The sequence below is a fragment of the Oncorhynchus nerka genome, linkage group LG2 (assembly GCF_034236695.1).
Source record: "Oncorhynchus nerka isolate Pitt River linkage group LG2, Oner_Uvic_2.0, whole genome shotgun sequence".
Taxonomy (NCBI): domain Eukaryota; kingdom Metazoa; phylum Chordata; class Actinopteri; order Salmoniformes; family Salmonidae; genus Oncorhynchus; species Oncorhynchus nerka.
In genome coordinates, this window is record NC_088397.1 from 99,205,661 (window position 1) to 99,224,073 (window position 18,413).

The window sequence follows — 18,413 nt, forward strand, 5'->3', positions numbered from 1 at the left end:
TGTAATGGATATATCAAAAGAAATGGCAATATAATCCAAGGTAAAACAAACAAAAATGTAGATCGTTTTCCGTCATTTCAGCTGCTTGATGTGATTGTGTGATAGATTTAGTTGGCTGGCTAGCAAAGGAAAAGAAGCTAGCCTGCATAGGTACAGTGCATTCGGAAAGTTTTCAGGCCCCTTACTTTTTCCAACATTTTGTTACGTTACAGACTTATACTAAAATGGATGAAATAAAATAAAATCTATCTACACACAATACCCCATAATGACAAAGCGATAACATATAGTTTTTATTAATAAAACAAATATTTTAAAATACCTCATAATTCCCAGCTTCTCAAGCCTTATTGCTTAATTAATGGACTAAGTAATTTCTGATTTTCAATAGGTTCTGAGATTGATAAATGCCCCACCCAGCCAAAGTCAGCCACACCCTTAGTATTCCACTCATCAGGTTTCCGTAGTGTAGTGGTTATCACGTTCGCCTAACACGTGAAAGGTCCCTGGTTCGAGACCTGGTGGAAACATTTTTAACAAATTGGACAGTAAAGCCTATTCACTTAGGGCTCGGTCCCAATTTCGGAATTCATGCTTTTCCTTCGCACTTCTCAGTATTTGGTATTCAGACTTACCTTTTTAGTCGCGTAACGCACTCTGCATGTGTGGCTAGCTTGGGCGCTCTGAATACATTCCTGCTACGTGTGGTCTGAGGTCCATAATGATTCAAATAGTTTACCACTCCAGGGTAAGCCGACAAGAAACACAGCCCTTATTTTAAGTGTTTTTAAAATCCCTGTGGGGAACATGAAGGGTGGAAAAATGATTGGAACCATTTTCCTGTTTGACCGCTAGTTTTTAATGGGTATTATGGCTCTTTCTGTGGTACTCAATTTGGGATATTATGTGAGGTAGACTTGTGGGCATTCCTAATATTTTCCACGACTTCCTCTTTTTGTATTGTAGTTTCAGTAGTGTAGTGGTTATCACGTTCGCCTCACACGCGAAAGGTCATATTCAATATTTCCCCAATGCCCAGAGGCTAGCATTTGGTTTGAAACAGTTGTGGTTTATCTAAACCTTGCTGTCTACCTCTCCGACCTGTGGATCAATGTTGCCGTTTTTTGGGGGACCTCCATCGTGCGATCTGTATGAATGTGAACAGACTGACAGCTTCTCTGAGCCAGGCAAATTCATTTATCAGTGTCATTGTAATGGATATATCCAAAGAAATGGCAATATAATCCAAGGTAAAACAAACAAAAATGTAGATCGTTTTCTGTCATTTCAGCTGCTTGATGTGATTGTGTAATAGATTTATTTGGCTGCTAGCAAAGGAAAAGAAGCTAGCCTGCATAGGTACAGTGCATTCGGAAAGTTTTCAGGCCCCTTACTTTTTACCACATTTTGTTACGTTACAGACTTATACTAAAATGGATGAAATAAAATAAAATCTATCTACACACAATACCCCATAATGACAAAGCGATAACATATAGTTTTTATTAATAAAACAAATCTTTTAAAAATACCTCATAATTCCCGGCTTCTCAAGCCTTATTGCTTAATTAATGGACTAAGTCATTTCTGATTTTCAATAGGTTCTGAGAGCGATAAATGTCCCACCCAGCCAAAGTCAGCCACACCCTTAGTATTGCACTCATTAGGTTTCAGTAGTGTAGTGGTTATCACGATCGCCTCACACGCGAAAGGTCCCGTTTCGAAACCGGGCGTAAACACATTTTAACAATTTGGACAGTATTTTAGATTTGCTAACTTCTTAGTAATGTAATGACTCGGGACGTCGGTTTTGATAAGAAAGCTTCTTTTAGTAAGAATACTTGTTTACGTTACATTTAACAACAATGGTTTTGGTACAAAGCAATGCAGGTAAGATGCTGTCGGAAAGTCAGCTACAATCACCAGCACCTGCACATAATTGGCGCGTTATCACTCATTCCTCTCGCAAGGCATTCTGGGACTTGCAGTCAAAAAGCAGAATTCAACACAACCCAATACAATTACATATGCAAATAAATCTAAAGAATTATCTCAAATATCTCAGCTCAAAGAATGAACTTAAACATTAACTCAAACACATTAAAGTTACAACATCCCCCCCGATGAACAATTATGTTCATCTAGATCTCTAGGCAGTATATCAACTGAATAGGTCTCCTCAACAAAGTCCCTGAAGCAGTACGAACTGAACATGATCTAACTAAGCCATCTCGGCCTGGAAACAGTTCCTCAATCTTTCCTATTTTCCAGGTTTGTCTGGGTGTGTTATCTTCTCCAATGAGTACAACGTCACCCGCCTTCAGTGGGGTGGGCTGTGGTGTGTCACAGCGGTGTGCTGACTTTAGATCCAGCAAGTAGTCTCTTCGCCAACTGTTCCAGAAACTGGTCACAAGTCCCTGCCTGTACTTCCATCTGCGTGTCATTTCCCGCTTGTTTAACGTTGGGTGCTGAGTGTCATTGCTCCAGAATGCATCACCTTCTCATGGTGGTACTGTATCAGCATTTCTGAGTGTCTGTACTTATTGGGTAGAACCCATGGGTGCTGCTCTCTGAATGTGAAGTTGGACTGTTGCAGTCTTCCTCCTACACAGAGTAGTTCGTGTTCGTCCAGGAAAGGTTTCAGTTCTCTGATTTTACAGTCATTGTTTAGGCGTTTTCCTGCCTTCAGTAGTTTGATCTCCTGTCCGAAACTCTATTGTTGTGTTACCTTAATCAGGTACTTTTCTGCATCGAACAGTTCGTCAGCAGTCAGTTCACCTTACATCTTTATGGTTGTACGAGCATTGGCTATGAATCTCTTTATCCAGGCGGTGACTCTGAACACTCTTTTCAGTTTGCTGTACCTTTCAAGCTCCAACACAGGTTCAGTTCTGTCTGTGCTGTTTGCTGCAAGTTGTACAGTAACCTGGCAACTGGACTTGAGTTCTATATTCACCTCTTCCGGAACCTTGTTATCATCAGTCTCTTCGGACTGATTGGGTGAAGTCAGAATTCTGGGTCCATTCCACCATAGCTCGCTCTGTGTCAAGTTTGAACAGTTTGTCCTCTGGTAGGGAGGTCAGCTGGATTAGTTTTCCTTCAATATGTGACCATGACTCTGGATTGGTCAAGGACTGATCTCCGTCACTCTGTTCGCAACAAACTGCTTCCATTTCTGAGCTGAGCTGCAAATCCAATGCAGCACGATCATCGAGTCTGTCCACATTTTGATCTGTTTTTCTTCCATTTTCAGTGTGGTCATCAAGTTGTTTGGTAGTCTCGCTCCAATCACAGCTCCCATGAGCTCCAGGCGTGGCAGCGTCATTTTCTTAAGTGGGGCTACCCTGGACTTGGATGCAACTAGACTTGTTGTTTCCCTGTCTTGTGACTCACCTTGCAAGTAAGCTACTGCACTGTAAGCCCTTTCACTTGCATCACAGAACACGTGTAGTTTCAGGGTGTGGTTATTCTGTGGCCGCATGTCTGTTCTGTACCACCTTGGTATGGTGAGCTGGTGTAACTGGGGTAGTTCTGAACACCACTGTTGCCATTCTCGTGTCAGATCAGGTGGTAATTCTTTGTCCCAGCTGAGTCCCCTCTCCCACATTTCCTGGAACATGCACTTGATCCTGATGGTGAAGGGAGTTAAGAAACCAAGAGGGTCGAAGATACGTGCAGAAGACTGCAGAACACTTCTCTTTGTGTTTTCCTTTTGCCTTAGAATGCTCAGTAGTGGCCTGAGGTCAAACACAAAGTCATCCGTTTCCGGCCTCCATACTAAACCTAAAACCTTCAGCACTAATCCTTGTGTTTGTAACGTCAACGGGTGGTCTGTTGTCGTACTCTCCTCCCATTTTGTTTTCAATTCAGGAGAATTGGTCATCCATTTGCAGAAGTCCATGCCTGCAATCGACAGCATTCGCTTTGCAGTTGTTGTCACAAGGTAAGCCTCTTCAACATTGTGTGAACTTGCAATGAAGTCATCTACGTAGAGTGACTCTCTCAGTATCTCTACAACTTCTGGTTGTTCTGTTTCATATTGTTTCAGGTGCTTCCTGATTGTAGCTGCCAGCAAAAATGGACTTGGGGAAGCTCCAAATACCACTCCCTTCATCCTCAGCACACGCAGCTCCTCTTCATTTTCTCCCCTTGGTGGGCCAGTGAGCCATAGAAATCTCACGGCGTCTCTGTCTCTCTCTGCAAGGGATATCTGCAGGAAAGCTTTCTTGATGTCTGCCATGAATGCGATCTCATGTAGTCTGAACTTTATCAGAACGCTGAGCAGATCCGGATTCAGGTTCGGTCCTGTGAGTAGACAGTCATTGAGAGATGGACAGCCATCTTCATGGGACGAGGCATCAAACACCACTCTCAGTTTTGTTGTCACCTTATCTTCTCGGAGTACTGCATGGTGAGGTAAGTAGTATTTTACGTTGTCTGCACTTGATGCGTTGTCCTTGGGCACTTCCTCTGCCATATCTTGTTGTAAGTAGTCTTCTACTACTTCATTGTATCTGCTGTACAACGTCACATCCTTCTTCAGTCTTTTCTTCAGACCTTCAAACCGTTTCTTGGCGATTCTATAGTTGTCTTGGAGTTCTGGCATTTCTCGTTTCCATGGCAACTCCACATGGTATCGCCCATCTTTGAAGGTGGTTGTTTCTCGAACCTTTGAAGAGCCTCGTTTTCCTCTGAGTTCTGTGTCTTCTCGCTTAGAATACCCAGCGACTCAAGCTCCCAGAATGCATGCAGTTGCTTGGAGACTAATGTGTCTTCATCAAGTGGGATGAACATGCAGGTTGCCTCGGCGACACTTGACATGGACACGGGTCCCTGCACCGACCATCCAAAGGTGCTCTCTAAAGCAACTAGCGTCTGGCGTCAGTCGCTCCACTCTGCCTGATACTATCTGCCAGTAGTAGTCTGCTCCTATCAGGACAGAGAGTTCAGCATCATTGTCATCTCCTGGAAAGTCTGCGAGCTGCAGTCCCCTTTTACTGAGCTCATGCTGAATCCGTTCACCGGGAACCTTCATCACAGCTGTGCACACTTGTGGGGTTTCAATTGCCTCTATCTCTATTCTCTGCTGTTTGTCCCAGACATTCTCCAAGATGACTTTCACTGTGTTGCGTTGGGATGTTGCTGGGGCAGAGGAGCCAAACGTGTGAAGAGTGAGTGCCTCTTGTCTGATTACTGGTAGCTTCAAGCCCTTCACAAGGTTTTCATGTATGAAGCTTCTCTGACTGCCTCCATCTAGTAAGCAACGAGCTATCTTCCTGCCCGATGGGCCTTCTACCCATGCCTTTGCCGTTTGTAGCAACACAGTGTTCTGTCCATCTGGTTTCATCTTCACTGAATGGGGAATAACTGAGGAAACAACAGCGTCTACAGAAACAGTAGGGGGTTGCACCTCACTCCTCTTACTGGTACACACAGCAATGTGATGTTTGCTTCCACATGTTGCACATGACACATCTTTGACTTTACAGAATTTTGCTATGTGTCTCTGTCCTAAACATACAAAGCATCTTCCCATGTTCTTTAGTTTCTCTTTGCGTGTAGCAATATTGTAGTCAGGGCAGTTTTCTGATTTGTGGTCTGCACTGTCACAAAATAGACACGTTTGCTGTTCCTTCTGGCTGGCTGTATGCAGTGCTGCAGCAGAGGGCATGTTGGGTCTTTTTGGTTTCATTTCATTGGAGAAGCATGACTTGTTCCATGGTTTGCTCTCTTTCTGTTGGTTGTATGATCTTGTCATTTGTAGCGCTCTCTCCTGCTCTGAACCTCTTTCTGTAGGAAACTGATAATCTCAGACACTTTCCATTCATCATCTACTCCCCTCTGACGACTATAGTCAAGAGCTATGTCCTCTGGAATCATCTGCAGTAAGATTGGGAATAGTAGGCTTCCATAGGATTCTGACACCACACCCAGTGATTCCAAGCTCCTAATCTGAATTTCACATTCATCATATAGCTGCCTCAATGCATTTAGATCAGAGGATTTCTTCACAGGTGTGAGATTCAGCAGCTTTGACATATGAGCACTAATCACAAGGTCTTTCCTTCCAAATCTGCTCTTGAGTAGAGTGATTGCATTATCATAGTTACTGTCTGTTAACATCAGTCCTGCTACTGCCTTTGCAGCTGGTCCAGTGAGATATGTTTTCAGATAGAAAACTTCTCTTTTTACACAGTGAATCATTGTTGTGAATAGCAGTCTCATACTGGCTCCAAAACTCCTGCCACATACTGACATCTCCATAGAATTTCTCAATAATCAACTTCGGAAGCCTTACTGAGTTAGCGTCACTCACCCGGGCTGGTAGTGGATTGACGTCCTGTTTCTTTGTTATCACTCTTTGTGCACGGCTCTTCAGCATGATAATGCGTTCTTTATAATCCTCCGTGCATGCAATCTCTGCCTCCAATCCGTCCAATGGCGTTAACTGTTCAATTCCACGATCGAGTTCAAACAAACTGTCCTCCTTAGCTGATAACAATTCCAACAATGTACTCAAGTGATCGGTATCCGGATTTGACTGGGATATTTCCACGTCAATCTGATTCAAAATCCGTGTTGTTGCGCCTCGAATGGTACCACGCTTTCGTCTCATTCTTTCTGCTTCATGCCGACGTTCCTCCTCAGCCATTTCAGCCACTTCTTCGTCGCAGCTCATAGCCTGGGTTTCGGCACCAAATTTTAGATTTGCTAACTTCTTAGTAATGTAATGACTCGGGACGTCGGTTTTGATAAGAAAGCTTCTTTTAGTAAGAATACTTGTTTACGTTACATTTAACAACAATGGTTTTGGTACAGAGCAATGCAGGTAAGATGCTGTCGGAAAGTCAGCAACAATCACTTGCACCTGCACATAATTGGCGCGTTATCACTCATTCCTCTCGCAAGGCATTCTGGGACTTGCAGTCAAAAAGCAGAATTCAACACAACCCAATACAATTACATATGCAAATAAATCTAAAGAATTATCTCAAATATCTCAGCTCAAAGAATGAACTTAAACATTAACTCAAACACATTAAAGTTACAACACAGTAAGCCTATTCACTTAGGGCTCGGTCCCAATTTCGTAATTCATGCTTTTCCTTCGCACTTCTCAGTATTTGGTATTCAGACTTACCTTTTTTAGTCGCGTAACGCACTCTGCATGTCTGGCTAGCTTGGGCGCTCTGAATACATTCCTGCTACGTGTGGTCTGAGGTCCATAATGATTCAAATAGTTTACCACTCCAGGGTAAGCCGACAAGAAACACAGCCCTTATTTTAAGTGTTTTTAAAATCCCCTGTGGGGAACATGAAGGGTGGAAAAATGATTGGAACCATTTTCCTGTTTGACCGCTTGTTTTTAATGGGTATTATGGCTCTTTCTGTGGTACTCACTTTGGGATATTATGTGAGGTAGACTTGTGGGCATTCCAAATATTTCCACGACTTCCTCTTTTTGTATTGTAGTTTCAGTAGTGTAGTGGTTATAACGTTCGCCTCACACGCGAAAGGTCATATTCAATATTTCCCAATGCCCAGAGGCTAGCATTTGGTTTGAAACAGTTGTGGTTTATCTAAACCTTGCTGTCTACCTCTCCGACCTGTGGATCAATGTTGCCGTTTTTTTGGGGACCTCCACCGTGCGATCTGTATGAATGTGAACAGACTGACAGCTTCTCTGAGCCAGGCAAATTCATTTATCAGGGTCATTGTAATGGATATATCCAAAGAAATGGCAATATAATCCAAGGTAAAACAAACAAAAATGTAGATCATTTTCTGTCATTTCAGCTGCTTGATGTGATTGTGTGAATGATTTAGTTTTTTATTTATTTATTTTATTTCACCTTTATTTAACCAGGTAGGCTAGTTGAGAACAGGTTCTCATTTGCAACTGCGACCTGGCCAAGATAAAGCATAGCAGTGTGAACAGACAACACAGAGTTACACATGGAGTAAACAATTAACAAGTCAATAACACAGTAGAGAAAAAAGGGGAGTCTATATACAATGTGTGCAAAAGGCATGAGGAGGTAGGCGAATAATTACAATATTGCAGATTAACACTGGAGTGATAAATGATCAGATGATCATGTACAGGTAGAGATATTGGTGTGCAAAAGAGCAGAAAAGTAAATAAATAAAAACTGTGGGGATGAGGTAGGTGAAAATGGGTGGGCTATTTACCAATAGATTATGTACAGCTGCAGCGATCGGTTAGCTGCTCAGATAGCTGATGTTTGAAGTTGGTGAGGGAGATAAAAGTCTCCAACTTCAGCGATTTTTGCAATTCCTTCCAGTCACAGGCAGCAGAGTACTGGAACGAAAGACGGCCGAATGAGGTGTTGGCTTTAGGGATGATCAATGAGATACACCTGCTGGAGCGCGTGCTACGGATGGGTGTTGCCATCGTGACCAGTGAGCTGAGATAAGGCGGAGCTTTGCCTAGCATGGCCTTGTAGATGACCTGAGCCAGTGGGTCTGGCGACGAATATGTAGCGAGGGCCAGCCGACTAGAGCATACAAGTCGCAGTGGTGGGTAGTATAAGGTGCTTTAGTGACAAAACGGATGGCACTGTGATAAACTGCATCCAGTTTGCTGAGAAGAGTGTTGGAAGCAATTTTGTAGATGACATCGCCGAAGTCGAGGATCGGTAGGATAGTCAGTTTTACTAGGTAAGCTTGGCAGCGTGAGTGAAGGAGGCTTTGTTGCGGAATAGAAACCGACTCTTGATTTGATTTTTGATTGGAGATGTTTGATATGGGTCTGGAAGGAGAGTTTGCAGTCTAGCCAGACACCTAGGTACTTATAGGTGTCCACATATTCAAGGTCGGAAACATCCAGTGTGGTGATGCTAGTCAGGCAAGCAGGTGCAGGCAGCGATCGGTTGAAAAGCATGCCTTTGGTTTTACTAGCGTTTAAGAGCAGTTGGAGGCCATGGAAGGAGTGTTGTATGGCATTGAAGCTCGATTGGAGGTTAGATAGCACAGTGTCCAATGACGGGCCAAAAGTGTATAGAATGGTGTCGTCTCTGCGTAGAGGTGGATCAGGGAATCGCCCGCAGCAAGAGCAACATCATTGATATACACAGAGAAAAGAGTCGGCCCGAGAATTGAACCCTGTGGCACCCCCATAGAGACTGCCAGAGGACCGGACAACATGCCCTCCGATTTGACACACTGAACTCTGTCTGCAAAGTAATTGGTGAACCAGGCAAGGCAGTCATCCGAAAAACCGAGGCTACTGAGTCTGCCGATAAGAATATGGTGATTGACAGAGTCGAAAGCCTTGGCAAGGTCGATGAAGACGGCTGCAAAGTACTGTCTTTTATCGATGGCGGTTATGATGTCGTTTAGTACCTTGAGTGTGGCTGAGGTGCACCCGTGACCGGCTCGGAAACGAGATTGCATAGCGGAGAAGGTACGGTGGGATTCGAGATGGTCAGTGACCTGTTTGTTGACTTGGCTTTCAAAGACCTTAGATAGGCAGGGAAGAATGGATATAGGTCTGTAACAGTTTGGGTCCAGGGTGTCTCCCTTTGAAGAGGGGGATGACTGCGGCAGCTTTCCAATCCTTGGGGATCTCAGACGATATGAAAGAGAGGTTGAACAGGCTGGTAATAGGGGTTGCGACAATGGCGGCGGATAGTTTCAGAAATAGAGGGTCCAGATTGTCAAGCCCAGCTGATTTATACGGGTCCAGGTTTTGCAGCTCTTTCAGAACATCTGCTATCTGGATTTGGGTAAAGGAGAACCTGGAGAGGCTTGGGCGAGGAGCTGCGGGGGCCGGAGCTGTTGGCCGAGGTAGGAGTAGCCAGGCGGAAGGCATGGCCAGCCGTTGAGAAATGCTTGTTGAAGTTTTCGATAATCATGGATTTGTCGGTGGTGACCGTGTTCCCTAGCCTCAGTGCAGTGGGCAGCTGGGAGGAGGTGCTCTTGTTCTCCATGGACTTCACAATGTCCCAGAACTTTTTGGAGTTGGAGCTACAGGATGCAAACTTCTGCCTGAAGAAGCTGGCCTTAGCTTTCCTGACTGACTGCGTGTATTGGTTCCTGACTTCCCTGAACAGTTGCATATCGCGGGGACCGTTCGATGCTATTGCAGTCCGCCACAGGATGTTTTTGTGCTGGTCGAGGGCAGTCAGGTCTGGAGTGAACCAAGGGCTGTATCTGTTCTTAGTTCTGCATTTTTTGAACGGAGCATGCTTATCTAATATGGTGAGGAAGTTACTCTTAAAGAATGACCAGGCATCCTCAACTGACGGGATGAGGTCAATGTCCTTCCAGGATACCCGGGCCAGGTCGATTAGAAAAGCCTGCTCACAGAAGTGTTTTAGGGAGCGTTTGACAGTGATGAGGGGTGGTCGTTTGACTGCGGCACCGTAGCGGATACAGGCAATGAGGCAGTGGTCGCTGAGATCCTGGTTGAAGACAGCGGAGGTGTATTTGGAGGGCCAGTTGGTCAGGATGACGTCTATGAGGGTGCCCTTGCTTACAGAGTTAGGGTTGTACCTGGTGGGTTCCTTGATGATTTGTGTGAGATTGAGGGCATCTAGCTTAGATTGTAGGACTGCCGGGGTGTTAAAGCATATCCCAGTTTAGGTCACCTAACAGAACAAACTCAGAAGCTAGATGGGGGCAATCAATTCACAAATGGTGTCCAGGGCACAGCTGGGAGCTGAGGGGGTCGGTAGCAGGCGGCAACAGTGAGAGACTTATTTCTGGAGAGAGTAATTTTCAGAATTAGTAGTTCGAACTGTTTGGGTATGGACCTGGAAAGTATGACATTACTTTGCAGGCTATCTCTGCAGTAGACTGCGACTCCTCCCCTTTGGCAGTTCTATCTTGACGGAAGATGTTATAGTTGGGTATGGAAATCTCTGAATTTTTGGTGGCCTTCCTGAGCCAGGATTCAGACACGGCAAGGACATCAGGGTTAGCAGAGTGTGCTAAAGCAGTGAGTAAAACAAACTTAGGGAGGAGGCTTCTAATGTTGACATGCATGAAACCAAGGCTTTTTCGATCACAGAAGTCAACAAATGAGGGTGCCTGGGGACATGCAGGGCCTGGGTTTACCTCCACATCACCCGCGGAACAGAGAAGGAGTAGTATGAGGGTGCGGCTAAGGGCTATCAAAACTGGTCGCCTAGAGCGTTGGGGACAGAGAATAAGAGGAGCAGGTTTCTGGGCATGGTAGAATATATTCAGGGCATAATGCACAGACAGGGGTATGGTGGGGTGCGGGTACGGCGGAGGTAAGCCCAGGCACTGGGTGATGATGAGAGAGGTTTTATCTCTGGACATGCTGGTTGTAATGGGTGAGGTCACCGCATATGTGGGAGGTGGGACAAAGGAGGTATCAGGGTCTGAGGAATGGGACTAGGGGCTCCATTGTGAACTAAAACAATGATAACTAACCTGAGCAACAGTATACAAGGCATATTGACATTTGAGAGAGACATACAGCGAGGCATACAGTAAACACAGGTGTTGAATTGGGAAAGCTAGCTAAAACAGTGGGTGAGACAACAGCTAATCAGCTAGCATAACAACAGCAGGTGAGATGGCATTGACTTAGGCAACTCGGCCGACAGATAAAACAAACAAGCAGAATGGAGTACCGTGATTAATGGACAGTCCAGCGTGCATCAGCTATGTAGCCAAGTGATCAGAGTCCAGGGGGCAGCGGTGGATGGGGCAGGGGGCTGGGCTGGCGAGTGTTATCCAGGTTAAGAAAACTAACAATGACTAAATAGCTTGTAGCTAGCTAGCTGGTTAGCTTCTGGAGGTTCTTGAGTGTGTTCTAAAAATAAAGATAATAGCGATTCCGTATCACATTGGGTGAGGCAGGTTTCCGGAAGGTATAAACAAATTTTTTTAAATCGGGAAGAGATAGAGTACATATGGGCCACTGCGTTTTTGGGACGTGGCGATGCAGACGGTTAGCAGGCCTGTGCTAACAAGCTAACAGATTAGCAGGCCGGGGTAAACAAGGTAGTAGTTAGCGGACCTGGGCTAAACAAGCTAGCAGTTAGCATGCCGAACTAGCAAGCAAGGAGATAGCGAGGGCTAGAGAGTTAGCCTTTGGAGGACGTCGCGATGGGGTGAGTCTGTTTATTCCTCTTCATGCAGTGATATCGATAGACCGGTCGTAGTCAAGGTATTGTAGCCCAGGAGTATGCTAGGAGCTCTGGCCGGGCTAGCTTCAAGCTACGTGGGTGGAAACACTAGCCAGGAGTAATCAACCAGGGTTGCTGTTTAGCTCGATAGCTAGTTGCGAAGATCCAGCTGAAGAATGTTCAGTTTGTGGTGGGAATCCGGGGGTAAAAAAAATTAAATAGGTCCGTTATGCTCTGGTTAGCGTCGCGTTGTTCGAACTGGCGAGAGCTTTCCGAGCTAAAGGTTAGTTGATGACCGGTTAGCTGAAGAACGCTAGCATAGCTGGTAGTTAGCTGGCTAGCTTCAGTTGAGGGGGTCCGGTTCCGAAGTAAATATAACTACTTTAGGAAAAGTAGCTACATTGGCGGGTTGCAGAAGAGTATTTGGAAGCTTAGGTTTAGCAAAATGTTTTTAAAGATATGCGAAGAAAAAAAATATCTAAAAATATCTAAAACGAAAAAGAGACGATATTTACAGAGAGGCGATACGACAGGACACTTACTGCTACGCCGTCTGGCTAGCAAAGGAAAAGAAGCTAGCCTGCATAGGTACAGTGCATTCGGAAAGTTTTCAGGCCCCTTACTTTTTCCACATTTTGTTACGTTACAGACTTATAAAATAAAATCTATCTACACACAATACCCCATAATGACAAAGCGATAACATATAGTTTTTATTAATAAAACAAATATTCTAAAAATACCTCATAATTCCCGGCTTCTCAATCCTTATTGCTTAATTAATGGACTAAGTAATTTTTGATTTTCAATAGGTTCTGAGATTGATAAATGCCCCACCCAGCCAAAGTGAGCCACACCCTTAGTATTCCATTCATCAGGTTTCTGTAGTGTAGTGGTTATCACGATCGCCTCACACGCGAAAGGTCCCCTGTTCGAGACCGGGTGGAAACACTTTTTAACAAATTGGACAGTCAGCCTAATCACTTAGGGCTCGGTCCCAATTTCGGAATTCATGCTTTTCCTTCGCACTTCTCAGTATTTGGTATTCAGACTTACCTTTTTTAGTTAACGCACTGCATGTGTCTATTCTGAAATTTCCCAATGCCCAGAGGCTAGCATTTGGTTTGAAACAGTTTATTATCTAAACAAGAAACTTGCCCTGTTTAGTGTTTTTAAAACCTGTGGATCAATGTTGAACCATTTTTTGTTTGACCTCTATTTTTTTTATGGGTATTATGGCTCTTTCTGTGGTACTCACTTTGGGATATTATGTGAGGTAGACTTGTGGGCATTCCTAATATTTTCCACGACTTCCTCTTTTTGTATTGTAGTTTCAGTAGTGTAGTGGTTATCACGTTCGCCTCACACGCGAAAGGTCATATTCAATATTTCCCAATGCCCAGAGGCTAGCATTTGGTTTGAAACAGTTGTGGTTTATCTAAACCTTGCTGTCTACCTCTCCGACCTGTGGATCAATGTTGCCGTTTTTGGGGGACCTCCACCGTGCGATCTGTATGAATGTGAACAGACTGACAGCTTCTCTGAGCCAGGCAAATTCATTTATCAGGGTCATTGTAATGGATATATCCAAAGAAATGGCAATATAATCCAAGGTAAAACAAACAAAAATGTAGATCGTTTTCTGTCATTTCAGCTGCTTGATGTGATTGTGTGATAGATTTAGTTGGCTGGCTAGCAAAGGAAAAGAAGCTAGCCTGCATAGGTACAGTCCATTCGGAAAGTTTTCAGACCCCTTACTTTTTTCCACATTTTGTTACGTTACAGCCTTATACTAAAATGGATGAAATAAAATAAAATCTATCTACACACAATACCCCATAATGACAAAGCGATAACATATAGTTTTTATTAATAAAACAAATATTTAAAAAATACCTCATAATTCCCGGCTTCTCAAGCCTTATTGCTTAATTAATGGACTAAGTAATTTCAGATTTTCAATAGGTTCTGAGAGCGATAAATGTCCCACCCCGCCAAAGTCAGCCACACCCTTAGTATTTCACTCATTAGGTTTCCGTAGTGTAGTGGTTATCACGTTCGCCTCACACGCGAAAGGTCCCCGGTTCGAAACCGGGCGGAAACATATTTTAACAAATTGGACAGTAAGCCTATTCACTTAGGGCTCAGTCCCAATTTCGGAATTCATGCTTTTCCTTCGCACTTCTCAGTATTTGGTATTCAGACTTACCTTTTTTAGTTGCGTAACGCACTCTGCATGTGTGGCTAGCTTGGGCGCTCTGAATACATTCCTGCTACGTGTGGTCTGAGGTCCATAATGATTCAAATAGTTTATCATTCCAGGGTAAGCCGACAAGAAACACAGCCCTTATTTTAAGTGTTTTTAAAATCCCCTGTGGGGAACATGAAGGGTGGAAAAACGATTGGAACCATTTTCCTGTTTGACCGCTAGTTTTTAATGGGTATTATGGCTCTTTCTGTGGTACTCACTTTGGGATATTATGTGAGGTAGACTTGTGGGCATTCCTAATATTTTCCACGACTTCCTCTTTTTGTATTGTAGTTTCAGTAGTGTAGTGGTTATCACGTTCGCCACACGTGAAAGGTCATATTCAATATTTCCCAATGCCCAGAGGCTAGCATTTGGTTTGAAACAGTTGTGGTTTTATCTAAACCTTGCTGTCTAGACTGACTTGCCTTTTTTAAAGTAAATAAATTTGGTATTCAGACTTACCTTTTTTTGTCGCACCTCTGCATGTGTGGCTAGCTTGGGCGCTCTGAATACATTCCTGCTACGTGTGGTCTGAGGTCCATAATGATTCAAATAGTTTACCACTCCAGGGTAAGTCGACAAGAAACACAGCCCTTATTTTAAGTGTTTTAAAATCCCTGTGGGGAACATGAAGGGTGGAAAACGATTGGAACCATTTTCCTGTTTGACCGCTAGTTTTTAATGGGTATTATGGCTCTTTCTGTGGTACTCAATTTGGGATATTATGAGGTAGACTTGTGGGCATTCCTAATATTTTCCACGACTTCCTCTTTTTGTATTGTAGTTTCAGTAGTGTAGTGGTTATCACGTTCGCCTCACACGCGAAAGGTCATATTCAATATTTCCCAATGCCCAGAGGCTAGCATTTGGTTTGAAACAGTTGTGGTTTATCTAAACCTTGCTGTCTACCTCTCCGACCTGTGGATCAATGTTGCCGTTTTTTGGGGGGACCTCCACCGTGCGATCTGTATGAATGTGAACAGACTGACAGCTTCTCTGAGCCAGGCAAAATCATTTATCAGGGTCATTGTAATGGATATATCCAAAGAAATGGCAATATAATCCAAGGTAAAACACACAAAAATGTAGATCGTTTTCTGTCATTTCAGCTGCTTGATGTGATTGTGTGATAGATTTAGTTGGCTGGCTAGCAAAGGAAAAGAAGCTAGCCTGCATAGGTACAGTCCATTCGGAAAGTTTTCAGACCCCTTACTATTTTCCACATTTTGTTACGTTACAGCCTTATACTAAAATGGATGAAATAAAATAAAATCTATCTACACACAATACCCCATAATGACAAAGCGATAACATATAGTTTTTATTAATAAAACAAATATTTAAAAATACCTCATAATTCCCGGCTTCTCAAGCCTTATTGCTTAATTAATGGACTAAGTAATTTCAGATTTTCAATAGGTTCTGAGAGCGATAAATGTCCCACCCCGCCAAAGTCAGCCACACCCTTAGTATTTCACTCATTAGGTTTCCGTAGTGTAGTGGTTATCACGTTCGCCTCACACGCGAAAGGTCCCCGGTTCGAAACCGGGCGGAAACATATTTTAACAAATTGGACAGTAAGCCTATTCACTTAGGGCTCAGTCCCAATTTCAGAATTCATGCTTTTCCTTCGCACTTCTCAGTATTTGGTATTCAGACTTACCTTTTTTAGTTGCGTAACGCACTCTGCATGTGTGGCTAGCTTGGGCGCTCTGAATACATTCCTGCTACGTGTGGTCTGAGGTCCATAATGATTCAAATAGTTTATCATTCCAGGGTAAGCCGACAAGAAACACAGCCCTTATTTTAAGTGTTTTTAAAATCCCCTGTGAATATGAATGGTGGAAAAGCGATTGGAACCATTTTCCTGTTTTAATGGGTATTATGGCTCTTTTGGTACTCACTTTGGGATATTTGTGAGGTAGACTTGTGGGGCATTCCTAATATTTTCCACGACTTCCCTCTTTTTGTATTGTAGTTTCAGTAGTGTAGTAGTTATCACGTTCGCCTCACACGCGAAAGGTCATATTCAATATTTCCCAACAGAAGCATTTGGTTTGAAACAGTTGTGGTTTATCTAAACCTGCTGTCTACTCTCCGACCTGTGGATCAATGTTGCCGTTTTTTGGGGACCTCCACCGCTGCAGCTGTATGAATGTGAACAGACTGACAGCTCTCTGAGCCAGGCAAAATCATTTTAAGTCATTGTCATTGAATATCAAGAAATGGCAATACTTGCCAGGTAAAACACACAAAAATGTCAGACCTTGCCTTTTTTGTCATTTCCACTCTGCTGTGATGTGATTGTGTGCTTAGAATTTAGTTGGCTACCTAGGAAAGGAAAAAGCTAGCCTGCATAGGTACAGTCCATTCGGAAAGTTTTCAGAATGATTGGAACCATTTTCCACATTTTGACGTTACTAGCCTTATACTAAAATGGATGAATTAAAATCAAATCTATCTACACACAATTTGACAAAGCGATAACATATAGTTTTTATTAATGGGCATTTTAAAAATACCTCATAATTCCCGACTCAAGCCTTATTGCTTAATTAATGGACTAAGTAATTTCCAGATTTCAATAGGTTCTGAGAGCGATAAATGTCCCACCCCGCCAAAGTCATCCACACCCTTTATTTCACTCATTAGGTTTCGTAGTGTAGTGGTTATCACGTTCGCCTCAACGTGAAAGGTTTGGTTCGAGACTGGGCGGAAACATTTTTAACAAATTGGACAGTAAGCCTATTCACTTAGGGCTCAGTCCCAATTTCGAATTCATGCTTTTCCTTCGCACTTCTCAGTATTTGGTATTCAGACTTACCTTTTTTAGTCGCGTAACGCACTCTGCATGTGTGGCTAGCTTGGGCGCTCTGAATACATTCCTGCTACGTGTGGTCTGAGGTCCATAATGATTCAAATAGTTTATCATTCCAGGGTAAGCCGACAAGAAACACAGCCCTTATTTTAAGTGTTTTTAAAATCCCCTGTGGGGAACATGAAGGGTGGAAAAACGATTGGAACCATTTTCCTGTTTGACCGCTAGTTTTTAATGGGTATTATGGCTCTTTCTGTGGTACTCACTTTGGGATATTATGTGAGGTAGACTTGTGGGCATTCCTAATATTTTCCACGACTTCCTCTTTTTGTATTGTAGTTTCAGTAGTGTAGTGGTTATGCGTTCTTAGTTTTCCACCTCACACGCCTCACACGAAAGGTCATATTCAATATTTCCCAATGCCCAGAGGCTAGCATTTGGTTTGAAACAGTTGTGGTTTATCTAAACCTTGCTGTCTACCTCTCCGACCTGTGGATCAATGTTGCCGTTTTTTGGGGGGACCTCCACCGTGCGATCTGTATGAATGTGAACAGACTGACAGCTGCTCTGAGCCAGGCAAAATCATTTATCAGGGTCATTGTAATGGATATATCCAAAGAAATGGCAATATAATCCAAGGTAAAACAAACAAAAATGTAGATCGTTTTCTGTCATTTCAGCTGCTTGATGTGATTGTGTGATAGATTTAGTTGGCTGGCTAGCAAAGGAAAAAGTTGCTAGCCTGCATAGGTACAGTGCATTCGGAAAGTTTTCAGACCCCTTACTTTTTCCACATTTTTTTACGTTACAGACTTATACTAAAATGGATGAAATAAAATAAAATCTATCTACACACAATACCCCATAATGACAAAGCGATAACATATAGTTTTTATTAACAAAACAAATATTGAAAAAATACCTCATAATTCCCCCGGCTTCTCAAGCATTATTGCTTAATTAATGGACTAAGTAATTTCTGATTTTCAATCATTTCTGAGATTGATAAATGCCCCACCCAGCCAAAGTCAGCCACACCCTTAATATTCCACTCATCCGGTTTCTGTAGTGTAGTGGTTATCACGTTCGGCCTAACACGCGAAAGGTCCCCGGTTCGAGACCGGGCGGAAACACTTTTTAACAAATTGGACAGTCCGACCTGTGGATCAATGTGGCCGTTTTTTGGGGACCTCACCGTGCGATGTGTATGAATGTGAAC

General features: G+C 43.3%; 4 non-coding genes across 4 annotated transcripts; all 4 read left to right on the forward strand.

The window, feature by feature from the left end:
- The first annotated feature begins 457 nt into the window (after window positions 1–457).
- trnav-aac (transfer RNA valine (anticodon AAC)) lies at window positions 458–530 on the forward strand. Its single transcript has one exon. It is a non-coding gene; the product is annotated as a tRNA-Val (tRNA).
- A 13,626-nt stretch (window positions 531–14,156) lies between these two features.
- trnav-cac (transfer RNA valine (anticodon CAC)) lies at window positions 14,157–14,229 on the forward strand. The gene has a single exon. It is a non-coding gene; the product is annotated as a tRNA-Val (tRNA).
- Window positions 14,230–15,861: 1,632 nt separating this feature from the next.
- Window positions 15,862–15,934, forward strand: trnav-cac (transfer RNA valine (anticodon CAC)). The gene has a single exon. It is a non-coding gene; the product is annotated as a tRNA-Val (tRNA).
- A 2,319-nt stretch (window positions 15,935–18,253) lies between these two features.
- On the forward strand, window positions 18,254–18,327 carry trnav-aac (transfer RNA valine (anticodon AAC)). The gene has a single exon. It is a non-coding gene; the product is annotated as a tRNA-Val (tRNA).
- Window positions 18,328–18,413: the final 86 nt, after the last annotated feature.